Source organism: Falco punctatus, assembly GCF_963210335.1.
Source record: "Falco punctatus genome assembly, chromosome: 1".
Classification (NCBI taxonomy): domain Eukaryota; kingdom Metazoa; phylum Chordata; class Aves; order Falconiformes; family Falconidae; genus Falco; species Falco punctatus.
This window is the reverse complement of record NC_137580.1, coordinates 105,744,748-105,750,747: the sequence shown is the minus strand read 5'-3', so window position 1 is coordinate 105,750,747 and position 6,000 is coordinate 105,744,748. Positions and strand designations below refer to the sequence as shown.

At 63.9% G+C, this 6,000-nt stretch overlaps 1 protein-coding gene across 4 annotated transcripts in view; it reads left to right on the top strand.

Moving 5' to 3' along the window:
• Positions 1–343: 343 nt before the first annotated feature.
• The window catches only part of SRRM3 (serine/arginine repetitive matrix 3), a 28,828-nt gene continuing 23,171 nt past the window's right edge, over positions 344–6,000 (top strand). Inside the window, exon 1 of one of the 4 annotated variants that reach the window (XM_080367866.1) lies at positions 344–448. The gene's annotated coding sequence lies outside the window, so the exon portion shown is untranslated. The remainder of the gene's footprint in view (positions 449–6,000) is intronic. The other 3 variants (XM_080367867.1, XM_080367868.1, XM_080367869.1) reach the window with 3 other exon arrangements.

The following is a 6,000-nucleotide window of genomic DNA, read 5'->3' as shown; positions in this document are numbered from 1 at the left end:
GAGATGTCTGGAGAAGGGATGGTCTAGGGAAGGATGGGGTCTCTGGGGAAGGATGTGGTCTATGGGGAAGGGGTGGTCTGGGGAAGGACGAGGTCTCTGGGGAAGGATGGGCGCTCTGGGGGAGGGGGGACTGGGGAAGGGGGGAGCTCTGGGGTGTGCGGGCGGGTGCGCGGGTGCCGCGCGCCCTCCGTCCGGCAGGCGGCGCTGTGCAGTGGCGGCGGCGCGCTGGCGCGGCGGGCGGCTCTGTGGCGCGGAGCTGTCCAGCACTTCAGGAGGGGCCGCGCTCGCCGCGCCGGGAGCCGGGAGCCGGAGCCGGAGCCGGGAGGGGCCGGGCCGGGCCGGGCCGGGCCGGGCCGAGCGGGGCCGGGCCCAGCGGGGCCCAGCGGGGCGGCGCAGGCGGCGGCGGCGGCTCCGGGCCGGGCCGGGCCCGGCGGGGCGGCGGGGTGAGGTGAGGCGCGGCGCGGCCGGGCCCGGGCCTGGCTGGCGGGCCGGCACCGGGCCGGGGGGGGGGGGGGGGCGGGTAGGACCCGGGGCGGGAGGGGAGAGCGGGGCGGGGGAGCAGCGGGACCCCACCGGCACGGGGCGGGGGGCTGAGAGGTGCGGGGGGCTGGGGACCCCCGAGGGATAGGGGCGGGGGGGCTGAGGAGCCGGTGGGGATGGGATGGGGGGGTCGCGCTGCCTCTCGGGGGGCCGGGTGTTGGGGTCCCCGGAGGGGCGCGGACGGAAGGGCTGGGCAAAGGGTGCAGCGCTCCGTGGGTGCTGGGGCGGCTGGGGACCCCGCGGGCAGGCGGGTGGTGGGGGAGGCCCCTGGGGTTTGATGCTTTTGGGGGTACGGGATGGGGCAAGGAGCCTGGGGGTGCGATGCTCTGTGGGGCGCAGGGGGACCCCAAAGGGACGTGGATGTGCCAAGGGCTCCGCGGTGCAGGGGGTCCTGGCGGGGGGCACGCCACATCCCTCCCCGTGCTGCAGGGGGGCCTGGCAGGGGGCACCCCACATCCCTCCCCACGCTGCAGGGGAGCCGGCCGGGCCGGCGGCAGCGCTGACCCCCCCGGCACCGGGATTTTGTCTGCACCGCGGGCTGGGAAGGACGGGATGGTGATGAGCCCCCCCGAGGTTCTAGCACGTTGTGGGGTGCCAGTGGGAGACAAGGCCGGGATAACGGCCCTGAAGCCCTTCTCTCTGCTGTGCCGACCCCCTGGCTGTGCTGGGGAGGGGGCCCTGCAGCGCTGGGTCTGGCTGGTGAGATTTCAAACCCTGCGGGTGTTGCGCGGGGGAAGGAGAGGGGCAAGGCTTGGCAGCCGGGGAGCTGAGCGGCGGCTCAATGGCTCGTCATTTGGGAGCATTTTTGCTTCTCCTTCCCAGGTTTGGCCCCAGGGATGGCCAGGCTGTGCCATGCGGGGGGCTGGTGGCGAGGGGTCGGGCCCAGCTCGGGGGGAGCAGGTGGCTTTCGGGGGAAGTGCGTTCATTCATTCTCTCCGGAGCCGAAATTTCAGCCTGTGGATGTTTCTTGGCTTGCCTGCGCTTCTGCTGCTGCAGGGGCTCGTGTGGGGGCTGCTGGCATTTGGGGGTGTCTCAGGTTGGTGGTAAAGGCTGAGGACCATCTCACAGGGTGCAGGTGCTCGTGTCCTGTCTGCTCTCCCTGCCCTGGCATGTGGGTTTGTCCTGGCAGGGGACAAAATCTTGCACTGGGGGAGATTTTGGGGACAGGAGCGTGTGGTGCTTATGTCCCAACACACAACATCCTTGCTCCATCCCCCTCTGCCAGCATGGCCTTGTGCGATGCCACCCCCTGCCTCCCACCTGGCTCCCCCTGCCCCAGGGACTCATCCTGGCAACACGTGCAGGGAGAGGCAGGGGCTTTTTGAGCCAGAAGCTGGGCAGCTTTTAGCTTTTAGGGGAGCTTTTGGTCCTTGGTTGCTGCTGGGGATGGTGAGCGGGGGTTTTGCCAGGCAGGTGGAGGGGTGCAGGGCACTTGGCTGGTTTTGTCCCCGGTGCCAAGGAAATGGTGCTTTCCCCCCAGGCAGAGGGTCTCCTGCCCTAGGGGCCAGATCTGGATGTGGGTGGATGTGTGACGGTGGGTCCTGGGTGTTGCTGGAGGGGGGGCAGAGCGTGCCCACCCCACATCTCTAGGCAGGGGGTGTCTGTGGGGTGTGGGTCACCCCATGGGTTTAGTGCTGGCTGCTGGGGGCCTGCTGGCTGTGGGGGGCCCTGATCCCCAAATCCCTTCCACCTCCTCTTCCCGACTATCTCCCAGCTCCCGTTTTCCCCGGCCAGGTGGCCTGTGGCTTATATAATGTGCTCAAACCCTGGAATAGCTCCTCCCGTTACACAACCGCCCAGCCAGTCGGGGGGGTGGGGGTGGGGGGGATCCCCGGCTGGACGATCCCCCTGCACTGGCCATGACCCCCCCCCCCCCCCCCCATGCCACAGTGCTCAGCCCTGGGGGTCATTTTCTGGGATTGTGTCCCCATCAGGAAAGGTGACCCCGTTGTGACAGTCATCCCCCTCCTCCTCTGGGGGCTCAATAATTGCTTTTATTGTTGTTATTCTCCCCCTCCTCCGAAGTGGTGATGGGCCATGGGGCTACCTCTGCCTCCTGACTCCTTGCCCAGCAAAGCAAATGGCCCCAGCAGTGCAATACCAGGGGGGCTGGGTATTCCCCCACTCTGTCCTTACCCATTATTTAAGCACCTCCTGGTTGTAGAAGGTCTGGCAGGGCAGCGAGCACCTGAGCCCTGCCTGCTGGGGCTGCCTGCTGGTCTCTTGGCCACCAGTGAGCAGCTGCTGGTGGCTGTGGTGGCCCCAGGGGGCTGAGTAGAATGTGGCCGGGGGGACACAGGGCTGCAGGGTCCTATAGGGGATACCCATCACCTGGACCTGCTGCCTCTCCGCTCAGCACAGAGGGGTTTGCTGCTGTCACTTGGATGTGTTTCTCCTCTTGTCCCTCATCCTTGGCTCAGGAATGGGATCACTGTGGGAGTCCCAGGGTCCCCTGGGGCTGGTCCCCATCGTGGTGTGACCCCCTTTCCACCAGCTCTCCTCCAGCCCGAGCTGAGAGCAGGGCTCACAGAGCCTGCCCCCGCAGCCCAAGGGGTTCAGGCTGGGGGAGCTTCAGCTGCAGCGTTTTGGGGACAGGAGCAAAACCTGGCTCCTTGCCCTCCATCAGGCCCTTTTCTCCGGAACATCTCCCAGGGGAGCTGATGGGTCTCCTCTGCCCACACCCTTGTGTGGTGCCCGTCCAGTGGGGAGGACTGGTCCCCACCCCTGGTTCCCCCATCCCTACATCCCCAAGTCAGGAAGAAGCCTGGTTGCTTAGCAACTGTTTAGCTTCTCCACCAGCCTCCTCATCTATTTAAAAAAAAATAAATTATATATATATGCACAGACGTAGGTATGCACAAGCAGCAGCAAGCCCTCGCCCAGCTCGTGACCCCCCCCCCCAGCCAGCATCCATATATTCTTTATTAATTGCATTAAAGTCTGTGAGGCATCAAATTTTGGTTGGGGAAAGGATGCTCTGGCTGGGGAAAATAAGGATGAAGGGGCTGGGATGGCTATAACCAACCCTCTCCTGCTACCCCTTCCCACGGGCAGGATCTCTGCCGGCTTGGGGCTGGGAGGCAGAGCTAACGAACCCCAGACCGGCTACGTTTAAAGCCAGATTTGTCTTTCTTTTTTCTCATTCTGGGAGGTCTGACTCATGGTTTTTGGCACTCGGGGGCTAGCGGAAGGCAGCTCTGGAGAAGGTCAGCCCAATTAATGGCAGCAACCCCAGACTTTTCCTCCTGGTAATTCTGACCAGGTGTTTAAAGGAGGCCGGCTGCCTTCCCGTGATATTCTGGCATTTTGTGAGTGACCAAAAGAAGCCCCCTTCTGCCAGCTGTCCCCACAGCACGGGCAGGGAGCAACCTAGCATGGGGCTGTAAATGCTTCAGACACAAGGCGGTGACTTCGGTAGGTGCTGGTGTGCCCTGATGAGACCACGGAGGGCAGGGCAACCATGGGGGCTGCTCCTGTCACCCTCTCTGATGGGGCTGAAGGGTCCTCGCCTCGGCTGGGTTGTCCCCTGCATGTTGGGACTGAGCTCTGGCACGCTCAGTGCACCAGTGATCCAGGGAGCCGCCGTCCCAGGCTCACTGCCTGCATCCCGTGCCTGCATCCCTGGCACACAGGCGCTCGCCATCACCCTGGCTGGTGCAGCTGGATGTGGCGAGAATTAATCGAGCACCGGCCAGAGGCGGCTTTAATTAGCACCGAAGCGGGGAGGGGGAGGATGCCCAGGCACTGCTGCTGCCTTTCCCTGCCGAGGGGGAGATGCCGGGAGAGCATCCAGGCATCGCCAACACCTCGCTGCCATCCCCGCTCCCACTGGGAAAGCGGTTTCATCCGCATTACGGCGCGGCAGGGCCCTGCAACGGCAGCGGCCAGGAGTGACGGGCAGCTGCCTCCAGCACAGCCCCATGCCCGGGGTGCCGTGGGCATGGCCAGGGAGCAGAGCAGCATCCGGGGGGGCAGGGGGATTTGGGCAGAATCAGCTGGGAAGGGATTTTTTTTCTGGGCTGGAAAATAAAAGGGCAAAAGCAGTTTGGTGAAATAACAGTTTCTTTTGCTCTTTTCCCTTGTTTTCTTCTTTTGCTTCGGGCTGGAGCTCCTGAATCCCTGAGCCTTCCTTCAAAGCCCAGGCTGGACAGCCCCCAGGGCTGGGACACAGGGATGGCCACATCCTGGGGCCACCCCACCAGATGCCCAGGGGTCCCAGCCCACAGGGAGGGAGCTCAGTTTAGAGCTCGGCTGGAAATCAGTAGCTCCAAAGCGTGGCAGGATGGTCCTGGCACCCCACGCTGGCTTTGTGTCAGGGGCACAGCGCGGTGTGTCTGGCCGTCTGTCTGTCCCCACCTCCACTGGGCTGGCAGCACGGGTGCTGGGTCCTCCCCACCATGGGTGCCACTCAGCGTGGCTGGGAAGGGAGGGAGAGAACCGGTGTGCTGGGCTGGTCCCTGTGCTTGGAGTAAGGCGTGGGATGGAGATGGAGGATGATGAGGAGGATGGAGGACAGGGATGAGGATGGAGATGAGTATGGAAGCTGGAGAAGGAGGGTGCGTATACAGATGAAGGATGAATATGGAGGATGGGGATGAGAATGAAGATGAGGATGGAGGATGAGGATGAGCTCTGAACATTTCCAAAAGCTCTAATCCAGGCAGCAGAAAGCACCTGTGAGATGAAAAGCTGTTTTGACCTCCCCAGGTCCCAGGGTGGCATGGGGAGTGCCGGGGGGGAGATCGGGACCCTGAAACGTGGGCGAATGGCTCAGCAAAATGGGGAGAGAGACATTTGCTCTGGAGATCCCCCAGCAGCTCCAGCCTGTGGTGCCAGGGGGTTGAGCCCTCCTGGGTGGCACTCAGGGGATTTGGGTGGTGGGGACGGATGCCAGCGGCTGTCCCCAGCCGCACCCTGCAGCCTTTAAGAGTCCGTGGGGACACGGCGCAGCGCTTGCCCCATGACGCCTCCTCTCCCTCTCGGCAAGGCGGCTGGGCAGCGGGCTGCCAGAGCTTGATGATTTGTGGGTAATTACTGCAGATAATGAAATATTTAACCATCGTCTTTATTATCGGGGGTAGCGCTGAGCCAGGCGGGAAGCCGCTGCCACTTGGGCAGGGCTGTGCTGCCTTCACAGACAGGTTTGGTGCCAGCGTGAGCTGGTGGAGCCGGGTGGTCCCCACGTGGTGGCCGATGGATGAAGGTTGTGGTGGTGACGGCCACCCTGTGTACCTGAGCTGTCCCCTGCGGGTGCAGGGTGTCAATGGGGGGGTCTCCTTTGGGGACAGGGAGGGCACAGGCCCAGCCTGGGGGATGTGAGCTTCTTCTGCCCTGGTGACTTGTCCCCATTGTCACCAGAGGTGTAGGACTGGCTCTGTTTTTCACCCAGGGCTTTTGCCTGTGGCCTGGCTTTGCTATTGACAGCTGGAGGGGGGTTGCGAGTGGTTTTTCTCTTCCTTT